The 21449-nt window shown below is 43.5% G+C and overlaps 1 long non-coding RNA gene and 1 other non-coding gene across 2 annotated transcripts in view; both read left to right on the top strand.

Annotated features, from left to right (window-relative positions):
• Nucleotides 1–21449, top strand: part of LOC124790155 — a 717547-nt gene that overhangs the window by 235533 nt on the left and 460565 nt on the right. The gene's annotated exons all lie outside the window — the stretch shown is intronic.
• Nucleotides 9581–9654, top strand: Trnat-ugu. The gene has a single exon. It is a non-coding gene; the product is annotated as a tRNA-Thr (tRNA).

Here is a 21449-nt window from a genome sequence, read left to right as displayed (position 1 = left end):
AATAACAGCGTTGGTCAACCTCGGGCCCTTATGGTAGCAGTTATTCGGTTTGACGCTGATTAACGAGTTGTTGGACGTCCTCCTCAGGGATATCATGCGAAATTCTATCCAATTTCCCCTTCAAATAGCCAAAATCCGGAGCTTGTTGGGTGGCCCTGCCCGTAATGCTCCAAACGTTTTCAGATAGGGAGAGATCTGCCGACCTTGCTGACCAAGTTAGAGTTTGGCAAGCGTGAAGAGATGCATTAGAGCTCTCACCGTGTGCGGAAAGGCATTATCTTTCTTAAATGTAAGCCCAGGATGGCTTGGCATGTAGCGCAACAAAACGGGGCGTAGAATACCGTCGACGTACCGCTGTGCTGTAAGGGTGCAGCGGATGACAACCAAAGGCGTCCTGCTATGAAATGAAATGGCGCCCCAGACCATCATTCATGGCTGTCGGGTCGCATGGCGAGCGACTGTCAGTTTGATTGATCTGATTTTATCAGGGAAGCCAAAGCAACATTGGTCAAGCCCGCTGCTGCCCGCACCGAAACAGAGTTTATTGTACGGTATCGTCTGTGTCTCTAGTAAAGCCAACCAATAACCTTGAACAGTGCAGGGAGGTCCTTTACCAGTGCTTTGCTAGACACGATTTCTTCAGGTCTGGTTGATCCGAATATTCTGTGTCTTTTAATCTACAATGCCTCGCATTCTAAGATCAAACGTGATGCAGTTTCCTCACCCACACCACACATCCTACATTTGGGGGTCTTCTATTATCCGCATTGTATGAGCATGGCCTGTCAATAGTCCAACCATGAGTTTCACGTCTCTCCTGTTCAAGCTCAAGATTGAGAGACTTCTCTTAGAACATGACTTCTGCATCAATACCTTGCCAAGTTTTTGCTTTTAGATCTTAGCCCAATATTATACATGCTGCCTCCTAGTCCAGTCTCGTAGTTTTATTTTGGCAATCGCCTTGGTGATTCTTAGGACAGATTCCGGTCCAATAAATGGTGTCATCGCTCCCTATCCTGGCGAATCCATTGGCTTGCTCATTACCACTAGCCCCTGGGTGACAAGAGACCCACAATCTGTTTACCCTATTTCTTCCCCATAGCTCCAGATGACTTTTTGGCATTCTTCCACGTTATTTGATCTTGTTGCAGAGGCTTCCAGTGCTTTCAGGGCTGCTTGGCTGTCTGAATAAATGAAAATGCTACGACCTCTGTAGCATCTCCGCAAATTCTCCAGCACTTACACCCTGATAGCCACTGTGTTTCAAGCAGAAATGTCAGTTTTTTTCCGTAGAGAGATTGCACTCTCCAGCCTTGGCTGCACTCCGTATACCCCAGTCCGAACATCTTCGTCTATTTTCGAACCTTCAGTGAACCCGATTATGTTCCCAGTACGATGACGAAATTTGTTCTCCCAGAGCTCTCTACCTTCAATTACGACATTGAAAGGCTTGTTAAAGCAAATGGTAGTTATTATATTGTCGACTGGAATTTCCCCAACCATACCTATGTCTACCTCACACAGTATTTTAGTGTGAGATCCTGGATACCCCAGTGAGTTCCAGTTTTTGTCAGTCTTTAATCTGTGTGCTCCAGCTGCTTCCTCCCTCTTTACCCACAGGTGTAATGGGGACATGTCCAGCATGGTTCCCTTCCCAGCAGTGTTTGTGTTGCTGATTCCACCTGTAATGGCTAAGCAGGCCAATCACTGCACCTTAGCAAGCACCTTAGCAAGCACCTCAGCAGCTACCTGTTGTTCTACTTTTTTCCACCACACAGTTGCCCCAAAAGTGATCATAGGTCTTACTACCGTGGTGTATCCAGTACATACTCTTGAGGCTTAAGCCCCAGTTTATAGCACAAGCGCTTCTGGTAGTCATCAGAATACCTTTCGCCTTGGAACAGGTGCTCCTTATGTGAGGAGTCCACGATAGTTTCTCATTCAGGGTTACAAAAAAAATGGTTCAAATGGCTCTGAGCACTATGGGATTTAACATCTGAGGTCATCAGTTCCCTAGAACTTAGAACTACATAAACCAAACTAACCTAAGGATATCACACACATCCATGCCCGAGGCAGGATTCGAACCTGCGACCGTAGTGGTCGCGCGGTTCCAGACTGTAGCGCCTAGAACCGCTTGGCTATCCCGGCCGGCTAAGGGTTACCTTTAGATATTCCACTATCCCCTTCACTGGTAGAGTTTCATCGAGAAGCTTGAAATTCCAGAATGTGTGTTGGATCTGCTTCCTCATAAATGGTAGCACAACAGTCTTCTTGGGACTGACCCTTAGATCCTGTTTCCTTCATCAGTTTTGCACAATGTCCAATGCTCCTTGTGCCATAGCTCTGACTGTAGTTGAAAATTTGCCAAGTATTACTATGAAAAGATCGTCTGAGTATCCCTGGCAAAAGTTCATTCAGCACGAAGTTCCACAGAAGAGGGGACAGGATCCCTCCTTTTGGACAACCTTTGGTGGTGTTAATTACCATTTTTTCTTGCATCATGGTGGCTTCTACCCTTCTACCACTAAGCATGGCAGTAATTCACCTGCAAATGGTGGTCTCCAAGCCATGTACCTCTGTTGCCTTAACCATGGATTCGAAGGTCGTGTCGCTAAAATCCCTTCGATGTCCAAGAACATGCAGAGGGCTATTTCCTGAAAGTGTCGTGCTTACTCCACCTTCCCAACAAATTGTTGGAGTACAGTTTCACACGATTTTCCTGGTTGGTATGCATGTTGGTTTACGTGTAGAGGAACCCTTGTTAACCTCCTCTGCCTAGCATGCACATTGACCAGTTTTTCTAATGTTTTAAGAAGAAAGGAGAACAGACTGATTGGTCTCATATCCTTGGCCTTGGTACGATCAATTCTCCGGCTTTGGAATGACAACAACCTTCGCTGCCCTCCAGACATTAGGAATGATTTCTGCTGCTAGGCTAACCCTGTAGGAATCTAACCTGTGTAGGAATCTTATTAAGTTCACTCCTGCTTTTTGTAGGAGCGCTGGAAAAATTCCATCTGAACCAGGTGACTTGAACAACTGGAGTGTTCCCACCGCCCGTTAGATTTTATTGTGATTAACACATTCTCTGGCAGATTCCCAGTTCTCCCTTCTAATACCTGAAAACCGATATCTCACAGGGATCACGTCCTGGTCTATGTTGTCTGTCAGAGTACAATGAGGAAAATGAGTCTTGAGTAGTAGTTTCAGCGTTTCATGTGGTGTCCTTGTATATAGAGGTCACTCCCCATCCTCTTTCTTTAAAGTTCCTCCTGAATTAGTTGGTATCCTAGTGAGGATTTTGTCAAGTCTGGCTTGAACAGCTGTATCCTCTACCTCCTCACAGAATACCTTCCAGGACTCCTGCTTTGCTTTCTTAATTGCAAGATTGTATTTGACAAGGGCCTCCCGTTATTCTGCCCTTTGTCCTTTCCTTCTCGCATGGTTAAACAGTTTCATACCTATCTCCTCTGTGAGTCTGAGATTGTTGTTCCACCAAGATACATTCCTATTCGTGCACTTCTTGGTGACTGAGCAGTTATCATGGTATGAGGTCATGATGGCAGAGGTCACTGCCTCTGCAGCCTCTTCAAACTCTACTGGATTCCTTATTGAAGTACTGACTTCCGATAGGCTTGAGTCGAGGTCCCTCCTATACGCCTCCCAGTTCATTTTCCTGGGATTCCTATAGGACACGGTCTGTCTAATGCCCATTTCAACCTCAAACTTAATATACATGTGGTCTGATGAGAATGGTTCTAAAGCCACATGCCATTTTTTGACGTAACTACAAATCAAAGTGGAACTGAAGGTTATGTCAATTACCACTTCCCTTCTTATATTCCTAAATGTACGTTCTTGCCCCTATTGAGGATCTCTAAGTTATTAACTAGAGGAAATTCTGGAAGGTTTGTTGGTGTCAGTCCTGCCCCACTCTAAGTTGTGAGCATTAGCATCGCATCCAACCAATAGTGGGTCACCCTGTTGTGGACAGGCTTCCTTCAGTCTCCTCACCTCCTGAGAAGGAGGAGCACTGTCCTCATAAGGAAAGTATGTTGAGGCCATTACGAACTCCCTCGACATATCTTCCTCGCATAGCCGCATCTCGATGGTCACTCAGTCCCTAGAACAAAAGTCCACCATGGGCGTGAAGGTAATTCCATGTTTTACATAAATGCACATTCTGATTTTCTTATATTTCTAGCCTGATACACCCCCTTTATGTAAATAGGGTTCCTGAATCAGGAGCACGTCCACTTCTTGTCTTTCCAGAAGACCACTCAGCGCAGCAGTGCCCCCTCTACTGTGCTGCAGATTTATCTGCAGCACATTCAGTCTCCATCATGCCACCAATGTCGCTTCTGATGGTCTGGCCATCCTGATTTAGGTTTTCCGTGATTTCCCTAAATCTCTCCAGGCAAATGCCGCGGTGGTTTCTTTGAAAGGGCACGGCCGACTTCCTTCCCCATCCTTCCCTAATCCGATGAGACGGATGACCTCGCTGTCTGGTCCAACCCCAACCTCGCTTCTGATGGGGGTATGATTATACTCTTAATACATAACAATAAATTATCATTGAATGTGCACAAAATTGCAAAAACCCAAAATAAGTAGTAAATTTTATGAAAAAAATTACTGTATGTCACATGCAAAAATCACAAACATTTACAAAAGATAATGTCAGATTTATAAAAGATAGCAATATTGTTACTTTTAAAAATACCTACGAGAAAACATATTTTGCATAAAGCTTCGTAAAAATTTCTCGAAATTAATGAAAAAATCACAACTTATCAATTATGAATGTAAAAATTGAGCTAACTGTGTAAAATCTATATATTACTGAGAGTCAGTCGCAGCGTGGTTTCTCTGTCTGCGAATGTCTCATAGACTTTGAAAGGGTACAGTACCGCCTGACATTGAAAATAGGTACAACATTCTTCGTTATTCTCGTCAGAACAACATATTTTTTCTAATAATAACAACTCAATTTCAATTAATACACTGAAGCCGGATACCAGTTTAGGAAAGAAGGACAATTTATTTATTTAATTGATCACATGTGCACTCCCACAAAATATATCCCTATATCCAGTTTGGTGAGATCTGCGAAATGAATGAATGTATGGTCGTCTGCTAACCGCAGATAGTGAATGTGAATATATGATCATCTTTGAGACGGTCCTTTGGTCACCTTTGGTGGAACCAAAGAGATGAAATTTACCTGAGCTTTGAGCGCCTGAAATGTGGCTGACCAATACGGTAGCATAGTGCTCCCCCACCTTGGCGGAAGTGCGAGATCGGCCATGTTTCAGCACTCTGCCGCTGGATCTAGCGTTGGTAAGACCTGTCTTAGGTGTGCTCCGTAAAGACAAAAGAGTGGAGACATGGTATGCATATGAAATACTTAAGAGTAGTTTGGAATAATAATTTCTCTATTTCAGGAACTTTTGTGGGGGGAATTAAATGTCAGGCAGGTAATATTAAGGGGATCGTAGTAATCTTCGGAAGTGACCAACGGTCACAATGAAAGCACGTGTAGCAATAAGTTGAAATACTTCCGAGTGCTTAAGTTAAGCTGAATAACTGGCGTGTGTACTATAAGTTGGAAACATTTAAGAAATGGCGTGTGCAGGACTTGAAATTAGAGACGTGTACTTCCACGTGGTGAGTACTATGTGAGTCTCAATCTGTGTGTGAGAAAAAGGATAAAGAGAAGTACTCGTCCATGGTATCAGTTGATGACTCGCGTGTGTGATGAATATATTCTTAATATTACATTGCGTGTTATGTTTCCGTGTGACGCTTGATTAAAACTATAATACTCTGAGAGAGAAGCAAGGTGAGTCAGCCGTCTATCCAGCAACGCCACTTGGCTTGCATTGCACAGGAAGACGTGCATATATTCTCCAGAGTTCAAAACTAACCTAAGGAAATCACAAACATCCATGCCCGGTGAAACTGGGATAAATACTAATTGAAGTGGGAAAGCTGAAAGTGATGTGATTATAACGTTGTGACTATTCTTTGTATTGTATGTCGCCAGTGTGATGTATTTCATGAAATTTAATTATGTGTGGTTGGCATGGGAGAGTAACACGATAGTTTCAGAGGCAGTGGGTTATGCATGTTCCTTTTTGTACCACTCGGTCTGGAGGAAATTTTGGTGATGATGGGTGTGAGAGTCGAAGTGGGAGATATAGCAAAAGATCCACCATCCTATCCAGAAAGTGCACTGTAGCGTTAAATAATTACGAGAGCATAAGATAGAGAATCACCAATGTAAAGCCATGTCCACTGGGCGGAATTTCTCATGTGTTATTGTTGTAGGTTATAGAATTTGTGTGTTTAGGTTATATAATTTATCGGAATAAATAAGATAGTGAAAAGAAAAAGACTGGTGCCTTTTCCTTCGAATAGTATGTTGTCATGATACCCAGGATTTATAATGTGTGCGCCATTCATGTTCAGTGCTATGGCCACGTGTTGATCAAAGCCGTTAAATAAGAAAGAAAATGTGGTATTGCCAGTGCGTAGTGAACAGTCAGAGTTGTGTAAATTACTAATAGTCAGAAGTGCGTTTCCGTTTCCGTTGCGTAATATTCAAACAGGAGAATAACTTGTAACTTAATTGTGAGTACTAGATTTCATGTTACTCGATAAATAAGAATGAGTCCGCTCGCTTGGCAGACTACTGATCTTGCAGGCCTGACTGCTTGATGCCACAGTATGAGCAAGGCATGTGGGTGCCTCTCAACTTTGTTACAGTGTTTGTACAGTTAGTCAAGACTAACACATTAGATCTGTTTTAAAACGTGTCTGGTTTAACAGTTTACCAAACCCAGAACCATCGACGTACTTTCGAAGTAATTTGATTTGTTCAGTTAAAATTTAAGGCCAAAATTGATTAATATTCGTAATTGAAGAGGAAAATACATACAGCTTTTACTTGATTGAGATCTATTGCGGGTGTAAAATGTTAATTTTCAGTATTTTCCAAGAACATTACACACTCCAGCGTTCTTAAAGAGGAGCACAGACAAACAAAGTTGCCCGCGAATCATCTGCATAGACCAACAATTAAGAAGTGACCGACACTTTATTTTCAGAACACTCTCTCACAGTTTCACTTTTATAATATTCATTCACATTTTAATGGGTGTGACTCCACGTTACGTCTGAGTAAATGACTGGCCACTTTGATTCTGATGATTGATTTGTTAACGAAAATCTAATGCATTATAGTTCATCAAACCGGTCTTCTTGTTTGCACATAATGAGTCGTTTACTTTGGCACCTATTAAAATCGAATCTTAGAACAAATTTCACTCAGTTGCCTTGCTGTCCTGTATGTTATTGAGTGTAACGTGTTTCCTCAGAGTGCCAAAATTTATGTGGTAGTTACGACATTTAAACTTCGTAGCTTTGTGACGAAGCTTGTATGAGTATCATTGTTATTGTACCTTATATATCTTTATGTACACGATATCTTCAGTATACCGCATTTACTCGTGTATGGAGATGATCATCATTGACTGTAATTAATGACGTGACTGATAAACACCTATGGTCTTTGACTGAAATTATAATAAAATAAATACCTCCGGTATCTCAGGAAATCTCTACAGTAACTACATGCGCCTTGCTACTTTCTGAACCATAATATAACATCAAAACACAATATCCATCTACTGTTACAATTTGAGAGCCCCTCACTGTCAGGTATTCCACAAAATACCTCACTAAAGTACGAGATGACCTTGCACTGTGGAGCTGTTTTAGTATATTTTCGTGGCGTACGCAGAACGCGTTTTTACTTTTGGAATTGGACGACTGTCGAAAATGGACGTAAGTCCACAACATGCTTAACATAGAAAATTAAAGTATACTGTACAGATGAAGCTTTTGAAAATGATGCTTATAATGATGGTAATGAAATATATACGCTGGTGTCCAAAATTAAATAAAAAAACGGAAATTTGGCATGGTTGCGTTTATTTTGACACAAGACAGTATTAAACAGGTGATAGCAAAGTAGAGACAATGTAAAGAGTAGAACTGCAACAAGCACAGCGGTGGACAAATATGTTCTTCGTTTCTTTTCAACTTCAGGGATTAGCACACACATCCTGACAACCGGTTAATGGTCGCAGGATGGGGTGTGACCACTTCTAGCACCAATACAGGCCTGACGACGACGGGACACGCTGTGAATGATGTCATCGATCTTACATTGAGGCAATAACTCCCATTCACAGAGCAGCGTTGCTCACAAGTCTCGGGGAGTGTTGGTGAATGGTAACGTGATGCAACCCATTTCCCTAGTGCATCCCAGATGTGCTCTATGGGAGTCAAATAGGGAGAGCGAGCAAGCCACGCCATACGTGCAGTATCGTCCGTTTCTATGAACAAATCAACCGCCCGTGCTCTATGACGTCGGGCATTACCGTCCACCAGTACAAAGTTTGGGCCCACAGCAACTCGCAACAACCGCGCAAGAGATCCCAAGAAGGTACCTAACAGCAGTCAAATAATGCTGATTCACACGTATAATTTTATGAATAGGTGTTCGAGTGGTCAACATAATTCCTTCCCACACCATTAGGGATCCTCCACTATATCAGTTTTTTCCCATAATGTTTGGGTCCCGAAATCGAGTTTCACGTGCCCTCCAGATGCGAATCCGTCGAGAATCATTCTCCAGACCAAATCGGGACTCATCTGTAAACAGAACATTGGCCCACCGTTTGACCGTCCAGGTGGTATCTTAACGGCTTCACACTTGACGTTCCCTTCTGTGAAGACACGCTAAAAATAAGCAGACAGCAGGTCTCCAACAATAAAGGCCACTCTGCTGAAGGCTTTTGTATACCGTTGGCCTCGATACAGCACATCCAGTGGATGTTGCGAGGTCAGATGCCAGTTGCAATGTAGTACTAAGCCAAATAACGATCCATTCTTCCTGAGCTCACACGCGATCGGCTCTATCTTGGTCTCCGGGATACGCTTTCGGTCTCTACAAACTCGCATATCCGAGAAACAACAGAACAGCTCTTGTTAAGCCGTCGGGCCACATCATTTTGCAACTCTCCTGCTTCCATTCTTCATATAACCCTCCACACCAGAGTGCCCGTAGGTGTCTTCTCTGGGCCATACTGAACCGTCTGCGACTGTGTACGCAACGACTGCGAGTGGGGGACTACCCTGCAAACACTACCGCGCTTGATAGATGCCCTGACTTCATTTCTGGCGTGGTTGTCCGTTGATCGGAATGCCATCTTCCATGCAGAACACGATCGTAACGGCATCACTTGACAGTTTGTTTGATTACATCGAATTAGATACACGATGGGGAAATAGCAGTTTACAATGAAATGAACACCCTTAGCTGCTTACAGGCGTTAGCATACGTCAACGGGTACAGATGAAAACGTGTGCCCCGACCGGGACTCGAACCTGGGATCTCCTGCTTACATGGCAGACGCTCTATCCATCTGAGCCACCGAGGACACAGAGGATATCGCGACTGCAGGGATTTATCTGTGGCACGCCTCCCGCAGTCGCGCTATCCTCTGTGTCCTCGGTGGCTCAGATGGATAGAGCGTCTGCCATGTAAGCAGGAGATCCCGGGTTCGAGTCCCGGTCGGGGCGCACATTTTCATCTGTCCCCGTTAACGTATGTTAACGCCTGTAAGCTGCTAAGGGTGTTCATTTCATTGTAATTTCATTCTAACGAGCTCCATGGTCACCGATGGTATCTGTTCTTTCGGACGTGTCCGAAAGAACAGATACCATCTTAGTATATAAATAGCAGTTTGTTGCTTTAATTCTGCACAGCGCTGTACATCGGCCATTTATTTTAGCGTAACGAAAATGTAAATTTATTACATGTGAGATACAAAGTTTATTGATCGTCACTGCAGCTAACCGTTACTTCGACAAAGTAATCATACAGTCTACATTTAAAAGTTCTGTCTTACGAAGCTAGCTCCACTTACCTAAAGTTTGGAATAACTAGGGTCAGCGTTCCCAGATTTACAGCAATTCGAAAATAAAGGTCTACGCAGTCTTAAACCACGTGTTTTACTCGCCTTCATTTCTGATATGAGAGGAATCGACTTAATGTGAACTTCCTACATAACATCTACAAAAATGTTCAGACTGAATTTGTTTCCTTGAAGTGCACAGCTGTACCGATAACCTCTCATAGCCGCAACATTTACAGGCCGTTTACAGGTAACTGGAGAACCACATAACCAGAAGCGAAGACTTTACCTTATCACTCGTACAGAAAGTACCTTGCGTGACATCCACTGGCGAGCTAAAACATTATGACCACTGCCCACACTGACGTTGCGTGCCGCCTGCTGGGGTTGCGGGCACCTGACGCGGTAACAATAGTGTGGATTATACGCGGACAGGCTATCACCCTAGCGAAGATATGGGCTGCAAACGGCGAAGTCCATTAAGACAAAATCGACTATGACAAAGGGCACATTATTACTACGCAGAGCCTATGAACGAGTGTCTCGAAAACAGCGAAGCTGGTCGAATGTCCGTGCCCTACTGTCGTGAGCATCTACGGAAAGTGGTAGGACAGAGAAACTGCCACTAAGCGCTAAATGGTTGGACTCCACGACTCTTCAGAGGACGTGGGTTCGGATGCTCGTCTGCTCAATGAAGTAGGATAGATGGTGATCGGTAGCATCCCTGATGAAAGATCACAGTGCTGGTGCACGCACAAATGTTTCGGAGCACACCGTTCGTTGTACCTTGTGGAACATGGAGCTCCGCAGCAGACCACCCTTACGTGTTCACATGTTGACCCAATGACATCGTCAATTACCACTGCAGAGGGCACGGAGCCATAGGGATTCGACTGTCGATCAATGGAAACGTGTCGCCTCTTTGGGTGTATCACATTGTTGCTACACTAGGTCAACGGTCGTCTCCACAAACGTCTTTCGGAACGTGCAGCGCGCTACGGAAGCAGGCTGGTGGGAACAGTATTATGTTATGGGAGACATTCTCCTGCGCTTGCATGGGACCTGTGGTAGTGATTGTAGACACGCTGACAGCTGCGAACCGCCTGCAGCCCTTTACGCTTGACGTTTCCCCGAAGGCGGTGGCATCTTCCAGCAGTATAATTAATCGTGTCTCGGAGCCAGAACCGTCCTACAGTGGTTTGAGGAGCATTATACTGAACTCACGTCGATGTCTCGGCGAACAAATTTGCCTGATGTAAATTCTATGAATCCATCTGGGTTGCTCTCTGGCGCCATCACAGCGTATGCAAATCAGCAATCCCTTATTTAGGAGAATTACATAACTTGTGCGCAGATATCTAATGCCGCATACCTCCACAAACCTAGCAACGAGCTGTCGGATTCCTGTTACGCACAATCAGTGGTTTATTTCGCTCCAAAGACGGAGAAACAAGCTATTATGCGGGCGGTTTTGGCTCATCAGTGTAATTAATACGCCCTTTGTGATGTCAGACAGGGAATCCGTCAGAAGCTGCTAACTTCCAGTTTCGACCTCGGGGTGGGGAAAGTTCTATCAGTTAGTTAGAGCGCTTAGTATTTTAGATCTGTCTGTATCTGCATCTAACAACTCTAGCCTCGCTGACGGAACATTCGAAGATGACCGCTAGGCCTTAAACCCCAAATCAGAGTTGTAGTAATATTTCACATTAAAATGTAATATACTGCCATGGCATTCCCTGTACTTATAGTTTCAGAATTACGTCAGAGATCTTTCTCTTCTAACATGAGCCCCTCACCCGAAACAAGGCGAACAGCTTTCAGGGATTTGTATATTCTACTCCTATCAACATTTTTGTTTAAATAAATAATATTTTAGATTGAGGTTAACTTAGATTTAACATAGGTGTTAGATACACTTACCCAAGTGCATTCGTCTTTAGGTACTACAAAGCCAGATTTTAAGAATTTCCGATGCAGTACTGATACAATGACTTCCAGTTGAGCGAAGTCTAGAACACTGTTACGACCAGTACACGTACAGGAAGTTGTTAATCCTAAGGAATTAGTACGCCTTTAACGTGTCGCCAATGTAACTCCACAAATCTTGCAATCTCACCAGGTGGAAGCAGAAAATTTCAGTCTGTTTCAGCCTGTTCATCTTGCTCCGTTAGTTGGCTGAAAATGCAACAATTAAAGATAGTAAAGAGACCAAATGTCTTTCCAACGCGACTGTACGATGCATCTGCTGATTATTGGTTTAAGAAGACCAAACATATAAGTTCGTCAGTCTCCTATTCACTCCCACCCCCCCCCACCCCCCCGCCCCTCCAGGGCGGAATCAATGCACACCCTCTGTCCGCGTCCAGAGTAATTCCAGTGTGCAAGAGTGAGAACGTTTTCTAGATGCTCGCGTAGCATGTATGCGAGGCGGGGCCTGGGTACCAGCCCGTTATTCACCTAGTGGGATGTGGGAAACATCCTAAAATCGCATCCAGGCTGGCCAGCTTACCAGCCCTCGTTGTTAACCGCGAGGTGGGTTCCATCTAGGTCAGGCTCGTCTCTGCGCATCCCGGTAGTGGCACGTTAACGCGCTCGACTAACCGTGCAGCTAAGTGACAACAGGAAACCCAACAGCATCAGAATCATGTCTATAGTCCTGTTTCAAACGATAAATCTTCCTCCTTGTCCGAGGTGGCTGAAAGCACATCTGTGCGGTGGCACTCGACGCCTGGAAGTAAGCCGGTTCGAATCCATTTGGTGGATGAAATTTTCACTGCCTGAGTTGGTGACATACGGCCTGCGAGCATCAGTCTTTGCGCCAGTGTCCTGCATTAAATCCCAAACTACCCCACAGTGTCCCATGAAGTGAGGGCATGTGACACTGTTGATGGTGATCCATCTGTCAGGTAGAGACGTCCTGCTTGGTGGCCCCTTTGGTGCTCATGGGGAGGCGTAGGTTGTGCTCTGGAACAGGGTTTCACTCTCTCCATCCCATTCATCCACAACAGCACCAACCCAACACTGCGCTGCACAAACACTCATCGCACTCATCCACACGACACAGATACACACTTGACTCTTCATTGCAAGGTCGGAATAAGTCGGAGACCTTGGTGTGAGCTGCGTTGCCAGATTGCTGCATCTGCTCCTCCTATGAACATTCCTTGAATATGGGACTTCAGCCGTGTTGTGGCTCGCGTTGGTGCCTTTGGTAAGTTGGAATTTTGTAATAGGGATAGTGGCGTCTCGCTTTCTTCTTGTGTTTACTGGTGCCACTAGATTTGCAAGCATTGTCTGTCCACGAGTGGCAGCAGCAGCGGTTATCGATATCTAGTACCGTGGTACTATCTTTGGAAGGACATCAAGTGTTTTTCGGGTCAGAGTGTGTCGGGGAATTCGGTTGGGTCGGAGCAGCAGTGAGGTCAGGCAGTGCGAAAACATGCCAGGACTGCTGGCGGCATGCAGATACTGCCGGATCGAGGGGCTGTAGTTGCGAGGGCGACAACCTCCTCCTCCACCGGACCCAGGACGTTTGAGTTGAGTGAACATTAACCCAGTAGCGAAACCTCCACTGTTTTGAGATCACGCTGTTTGTTCACGTGTTGCTGCTCGCATGGTCGCTGAGACGAAGAGCAGCGAATTCCTTGTGTTTATTGATGAAGTTCAACCAGCAGTGTTTTCCTGCCTAATGGACGCTAACGCCCCAGTTACCTGCCCTGGCGGTTAACGTATTTTCGCGGCAGTGTACCTTTCCTCGCCTTGCTGCTACTGTCCAGTAAGGCATGTAGTTCGACAGCCTCCTTGATTATGGTTCAGATATTTGTATCTTTTGGACCACTTTGGTCGTTGTGGTTCCTTCTGCTTCTGGATGTTCTAAACACAGGATTCTGAAGACGCAGTGCTGTCTGCCGTTTCCGCCTTGCCTGGGTTATTCCATCGTTGTATTGGTTATCAGACGTTAGGTAGATTTTGCAGGAGTGTTTGCCTGCGTTTAAACTGTCATTAGTTTGAGTTGCCAGCCGGTTAAGTGAATACAACTCTTAGCTGGCTGTCTCATCGTTTACGAAGTTGAGCGACTTTCCCAGGTCGATCCTTGGAGCACTGTCTAAGGCCCACTTCTCTCTTGACCTGGTCAGATTCTGATGATTGTCAATAAGGCCTTCAGCCGTGAATGCAATTTGTCTTAAGAATTTTTAATTAGATATTGTATCTTAATAGTGAAAATTTGATGATTGTCCTTTTTTATAACATTTTAGTGTCTCTTGCAGAAGTTAACTTGTTCTTAAAAATTTGCTATCTAGGCCTTCAGCCGTAAAATTGTTTTTAGTTATTACTATTGGTGCCGTAAGCCAACAAATAATTTGAATATCTTGTCATTAAGGCCTTCAGCTGCGAATGCAATTTGTCTTAAGAATTTTTAATTTGATATTGTCTTTTAATAGCGAAAATTTTATGACTGTCCTTTTTTTATAATATTTTAGTATCTCTTGGAGAAGTTTAATTTGTTCTTAAGAATTTGCTATCCAGACTTTCAGCCGTCAAATTGTTTTTTGAGTTATTACTATAGGGGCCTTCAGCCAACAAATAAGTTGAATATCTGGTCAATAAGGCGTTCAGCCGTGAGTGCAACTTGCTTAAGAAATTTTTTACTAGACATTGTGTCTTAACAGTAAAATTTGATAATTGGTCCTTATTGTCAACCTTATTTGCAATTGTTTTCAAATAAAGTGTACGTGATTTTTTTTTAAACTGAGCAACCAACGGTAACTGAGTACAGCCCCGTCTACACTGAATCCTGCCTTTCCCTACGTACCACGTCTCAAGGCTGTTTATCGTATCTAAATTCTGAGGTAACGTGACACCGTTCGTGGTTTTAGCGTCACTGAATTTGGATTAAAAGCCCTATATGTATGAGGTTATCTTGTCTACACTGAGGTGACAAAAGTTACGGAATAGCTCATAATATCGTCTCGGACCTCCTTTTACCCGTCGTAGTGCAGCAACTCGACATGGCATGGACTCAACAAGTGGTTCTTCGTCACCTGTAGAAATATTGAGCCATCCTGCCTCTATAACCATCTAAATTGCGAAACTATTGCCAGTGAAAGATTTTGTGCACAAACTGTTCTTTCGATTATATGCCATAAATATTCGATAGGATTCATGTTGGGTGATCTGAGTGGCCAGATCATTCGCTCGATCTGTCCTGAAAGTTCTTCAAACCAATCGCAAACAATTGTGCTCCAGTGATACGGCGCATTGTCGTCTATAAAAATTTCATTATTGTTTGGGAACATGAAATCCATGAATGGCAGCTAATGGTCTCCAAGTAGCTGAACATAACCAATTCCAGTCAATGATCGGTTCAGTTGGACCATTCCACATAAACACAGCCCACACCGTTATGGAGCAACCACGAGCTTTCACAGTACCTTGTTAAATTGGGGACATGACTTCCTGGGGTCTACACCACACCGGAAACGTACAAACAGTTCTTACCAGGCCACGGTTTTCCAGTCGTCTGGGGCCCAACTGATATGGTCACAAGTTCAGGAGAGGCGCTGCAGGTGATGTCCTGCTGTTACCAGAGGCAGTCGCATCGGTCATCTGCTGCCATCGCTGATGAACGCCTAACATTTCTAAAGGATACGTATGATGTACGTCCCATGTCGACTTCTGCGGTTATTTCACTCAATGTTTCTTGTCTGTTAGCACTGACAACGCTATGCAAACGCCGCTGCTCTCGGTCGATAAGTGAAGGCCGTCGATCACTGTGTTGTCCGTGGTGGGAGCTAATGCCTGAAATCTGGTGTTCTCGGCACACTCTCGATACTGTGGATATCGAAATAGTGAATTCCCCATCGATATCCTAAATGGAGTGTCCCAAGCGTCTAGATCGAACTACTTTCCGCCTGCTGAATCTGTTAATTCCCGTAGTCCAGAATGAGATTTTCACTCTGCAGCGGAGTGTGCGCTGATATGAAACTTCCTGGCAGATTAAAACTGTGTGCCCGACCGAGACTCGAACTCGGGACCTTTGCCTTTCGCGGACAAGTGCTCTACCAACTGAGCTACCGAAGCACGACTCACGCCCGGTACTCACAGCTTTACTTCTGCCAGTACCTCGTCTCATACCTTCCAAACTTTACAGAAGCTCTCCTGCGAACCGTTCATTAATAAGGATGACTCTGGTACTGATGTCATAGTAATTACACCTGTCACATATTTCAGATATTACATACTTATAGCATTAAGTGCAGAAGTATCGTAGTTCGCAATTTACATTTAATGTACAGCGAAATTGGATTCACCCAGAGTGAATTCATGCGTTACCACAATGTCATGCCACATACAAAGTCTCGAGTGACCTCTGAAGCATGACATGAGGCTGTCTTTAGTATCAATGCGTGGATGGTAATTATGACACACTCGCTATCCCTACACATTACCGTGAACATTTACCAGTGTTGTTTATCAAAGAATTCTGCCAATCGGGCCCTACTGGTGCATATTTCCTTTACAGAATACAGGGGATTCATTTTATGTACAACGGAAAACAAACCAGATCGACGCCTTCTTGTCACGCACTGTACCTAATAGCAATACATTGCTCTAGGCAGCCCAGTACAATGACATTGCTGTTACATGACTTCAGTGTCTCAGATTTCCAGTTATGGGAACATTTAACGGCTTTGGCGTACGTCACTCCCATCACCAGTATGTGTACATTACAGCGGCGTGTGTGCCATACGTGTTATTAGTTTCGGGAGTAGCCAGGTGTTCAAATGGCTCTGAGCACTATGGGACTTAACATCTATGGTCATCAGTCCCCTAGAACTTAGAACTACTTAAACCTAACTAACCTAAGGACATCACACAACACCCAGCCATCACGAGGCAGAGAAAATCCCTGTCCCCGCCGGGAATCGAACCCGGGAACCCGGGCGTGGGAAGCGAGAACGCTACCGCACGAGTAGCCAGGTGTATTCATACGAGTTTGTGATTCCATGTGGAGTTCTGAAGGACGCGTAAAAATGGCTTACGACTACCTCCTGTGGATGGCTATCATACGACAGAATGGGCAGCTTCTCGAAAAGCCTTTGCTCGGACTGTATGTTCATATTACTTTTTTTCCAATTTTCGCCAGTATTATTTTCTGTATGATTATGCGACACGTTTTAAATACCTTATGTGAGCCTGTGTATGTATCTACAACGAAATTTCAACTACATTTGTGACTCGTTTAATATTTTAAAATATCGCTCGCATTTTTCCATAACCGAAAATTTTGACTTCCGGCGTCCTCTGCAGATAATATTACGTCGTATGAATTATTCATTCCAGTAGAATATAGTGGGAGGTCCTCCACGGTGTAGAACACGCCGGAAAACGTGAATACACGCTAAATATTTACAAATGAAAACATACATGCTAATTGTACCTTCTACAGAACCGAAGTGAAATGATCATCATGAATGTGAAATAAGTAAAAAAAGATCTTAACTTATTTTCATTCAAATGGCAATAAATAACTTGTCTGAAAATACGTAAATGTTCAATATACTGAGGTACATGTGATAATTCTTATGCTACTGCTATTATAGCCGTGCTTCATCAATTTTTTTTTTTTTTACAACACATTAGATTTTTCTGTCTGATGATGCAAAAACTTAATCGTGGAGAATATTAGTCTACGTTATTAAAGGGCTGTACTACCAAGTCTGCCTGGTGGCACAAACATTACATTATCAAGAGTTTCCCTTAGATATGTCACATGATACGCCATCTTAGCGGCAGTTACTGTTTGTTTAGCAATGATAACGAATGACGTCTTGGGGAAAAATCCCGAGTCATTTGGAAACAGTTACGACAAAATAGGAATATTGCATGTTCCCGTATCAAGAATTATTCCTCTGTGGAATGCTAAAGAGGTTACTCACCGCGTAACGTTTTCTTTCCGCTCATTGTTTGGTTATTTTGCGGCCCTACTGCAATGCGGCGCACTTTCATATTCTTCCGCGTTGTTATGGGGTAGACGATCAATCTGGAGCTTGACAAATATGGCCTTTCTTTCTCCTATAATATTATTTAAATATATTCAGTGTGTCCTGAATTATTCATTACGCACCGTCCTCTATGAGCCGGAAGTCGCATTACATCTCGTCCTGGAGTTCAAATGTGACGCACGTTCATGAAAACCTTTTGCAAGAGAATTAAAAGGGATGATGAAGCGGTCGCTTCCGAATTTTTACTTTTTCATTTAGTGGGCAAAGTGATGACTCGTCGAGGACAAATTTCATGGTCGTGAATTTTCTGATAAACCTAAAAATTACTGTATTATAACAATGTGGAGGAGAGGGCTGTCTTAATATTTCTTATTAAATAAAAATGTTTAGAAAGTAAAAAGCTTTTAATGCCTAGACTGCAATTTTTCTATTACAAATAAAGGTTGACAACTAGTTTCGGTTGCTATCTGCAGCCATCTTCAGATCATTCAAAATAAATATAAAAGGCGGTGAAGATCCATGGGAAAGCGTTATTAGCTGTGGTCGTGCAATGACATGCATACGTAAATACCTATACAATGACAGTGAAAGTTTAAAAGCATCACCGTGAGCAAGCGACAATATAGACCGTAATCTTGCAGAATGACGTTAATAAATGAAAATGGCCAGTTGCATGAGTAAAATTTGCAGACAGTGAGCTTTTGGTGCAACTTTTACTCATGCAACTGGCCATTTTCCTTTATTACCATCATCTTGTAGTTCTTTAATAATGATCTATTTTCAATAAAAGCTTTCACCCACTATTTCACTCCAATAGGATTAAATTTCCAAAAATGCTGAAACACGTATTTCTCTATTTCTGATCAAGAAACCAAATACCAATTTTTTAGGTCTAGCTTCAAAATTGCGTTAATGGCGACATCTTCATAAGATACCTTCATCCCCTATTTCACCCCATTATGGTTGGACTTTCGAAAAATCGCTTCTTAAACAATGCCTACAGTAAAACCTCCAGATCATCTCCAAATCTTCAGCGGTTTGGGCTAGGCCAAGATGAGTTAGTCAGTCAATCTGTCAGGACAGTGCCTTTTATACACAGAGATCTCCCAGATTTACATTCTACATCGCGTCTGCACACATCAGTAGCATTCAGTAAGCTCAGGAGGCACTGCAGAACGCATAGCAGGGAGCAAGAGTTCAGTCCCACACTGGTTGAAGTAGCCGGTGGACCATCTGGCGTGGTGAGGTGCTGAGACTAGCTGTGAGAAAGGCAGCTACACCAGCGCACGATACAGGAAACAACAACCGTTCTGGCGCTAAGCAAGTAAGTTTATTCAATAAATACTTACGAACAAAAGTTACTTTTACCACTACAGATATGAGGAGAAGCCTGCTGGTCGTAAACACTTTTTACAACTACATTACGGTTGAAGAAAACAGTCATTTTAATAAACAAGTGAACAATGTTTAAGGTAACGTAATTGTACGAACAGTTACGATGTTCCACGACTGTAAGTATGAGATCTAGACGGCGCGGCATAGTTGCCAGTCGGCGATAGCATACCTTTCGGTTTAGTTGTGTCGCAAGACCATGCTCTCAGGAAATAGCTAGTTTTGAGTTAAAAGTGACGGATTATTTTATTACTGCCGAAAATGGTGTTTTCATAAAAAAACACATCATAAGGGCATGCATGAACATTATTTCAAGTTACATACGTTCCCGCTTCATCACTTAGAAATTGTAACGTAAATAGTAGCACTTTTCCTTACAATCTGATGGAGCTGATACTGCTTCTGTGAGGCACGTCAGCTACGAGTGCTTTGCGGAAAAACAGGTAGGAGGAATGTACTTATATGGATATGGTGTGTGTTCTTTCGGGCATGCCCGAAAGAACAGACACCATATCCATATAAGTTTATAGTTCTGGCAATACCGACCATGACCTTCTTCTGTGCGGATGCACACATATTCCCCGAACTCTTGCGGGACTTGGTAAGGATGTCTTCCACAAGTAATGAGTGCGTTGGGGTGGGACACTACGAATGTAGTGTGTGGACGTACAAGGTGAGAATGTGGGTCTCGCGGGAGGCGTGCGTGAGACGGTCCCTACAGTCGCACTATCCTCTGTGTCTTCGGTAGCTCAGATGGATAGAGTGTGTGGCATGTAAACAGGAGATCCCGGGTTCGATTCCCGGTCGGGGCACATATTTTCATCTGTCCCCGTTGATATATATCAACGCCCGTCAGCAGCTGAAGGTATTAATTTAATTCTAATTTAGGTAGGAGGAAATCCTGCGCGACGACTGACTAAGATAATCCAAGGGCGGGTCGTATTAATCTCGGTAAGTCTTGGCTAGAAAAGGACAGCCAGTCATGCTGTACTCTCATTATGTCATCCTCTACAACCTCACTAAATGAACTCACATATTTCTGAAGGTTCAGCAAAAAAAAAAAAAAAAAAAAAAAAAGGAGGGTAGGGGAGCTAACTATCTTACATACTGAGACGATATGTAGATAAAAGATATTTGCTTCAAGCAGGTATCAGTTGAATGCATACATGTTGCAGCATCAAGGAGTACTTAATTTGGTAATGGGGCAAAATTCAGGCAGAGGGGAGGGGGAAATTATTGAAGGAGGCATGTTACACTAAACAAGTTCAAGGTAATGTAGGTTGCGGTAGCTAAACAGAGATGAAGATACTTGCACGGGACAGACCAGCGTAGGAAGCTGCTTCAACCCAGTCTTGAGACTGAAGACCACCAGAACCACAGCGGCAGCGAAAGACTGTGTTTCACATACAAAGTTAACTAATTAACGAGGTAGTTTCGTTTCAGGTCACTACACCTTGTGGGAGTAGAATCCATTTATGGAGTACTACACTGGAATATCTGCCGGCCTCTGGTGGCCGAGCGATTCTAGGCGCTTCAATCTGGAACCGCGCGACCGCTACGGTCGCAGGTTCGAATCCTGCCTCGGGCATGGATGTGTGTGATGTCCTTAGGTTAGTTAGGTTTAAGTAGTTCTAAGTTCTAGGGGACATATGACCTGAGATGTTAAGTCCCATAGTGCTGAGAGCCATTTTTTTCTGGAATATCTACAAAATACCAATCTTCCAGGTTATTCAAAACATTTTATAGCCACAAATCTGTGTAGATCTTGGAATACGATAGGTGAAGTCAGAGGGTACGAAATCTCGCAAACTGGGTGTATATTACAACATCACATTCCTAACCCCCACCCCCCAGTATTCCTATCGACGAGGCTCCTTTTAGGCATTTTTGTGTATTACGCGACAGAGTTTTTATTCGTTTTGTCTTGCAATCTAGAATGTATCCCACGTATTTTATTTCATACGGTTGAGGCTTGTCAAGTATTTACCAGTGCGTTATTTCAACTATTTCGAGACATTCGATCACAAGAATAATTTTTGCATCCTAGGAAATATAGGCCATA

Source organism: Schistocerca piceifrons, chromosome 3 (assembly GCF_021461385.2).
Source record: "Schistocerca piceifrons isolate TAMUIC-IGC-003096 chromosome 3, iqSchPice1.1, whole genome shotgun sequence".
Taxonomy (NCBI): Eukaryota; Metazoa; Arthropoda; class Insecta; order Orthoptera; family Acrididae; genus Schistocerca; species Schistocerca piceifrons.
Note: the sequence above shows the minus strand (reverse complement) of the source record. Positions and strands in the feature narration are given on the sequence as shown.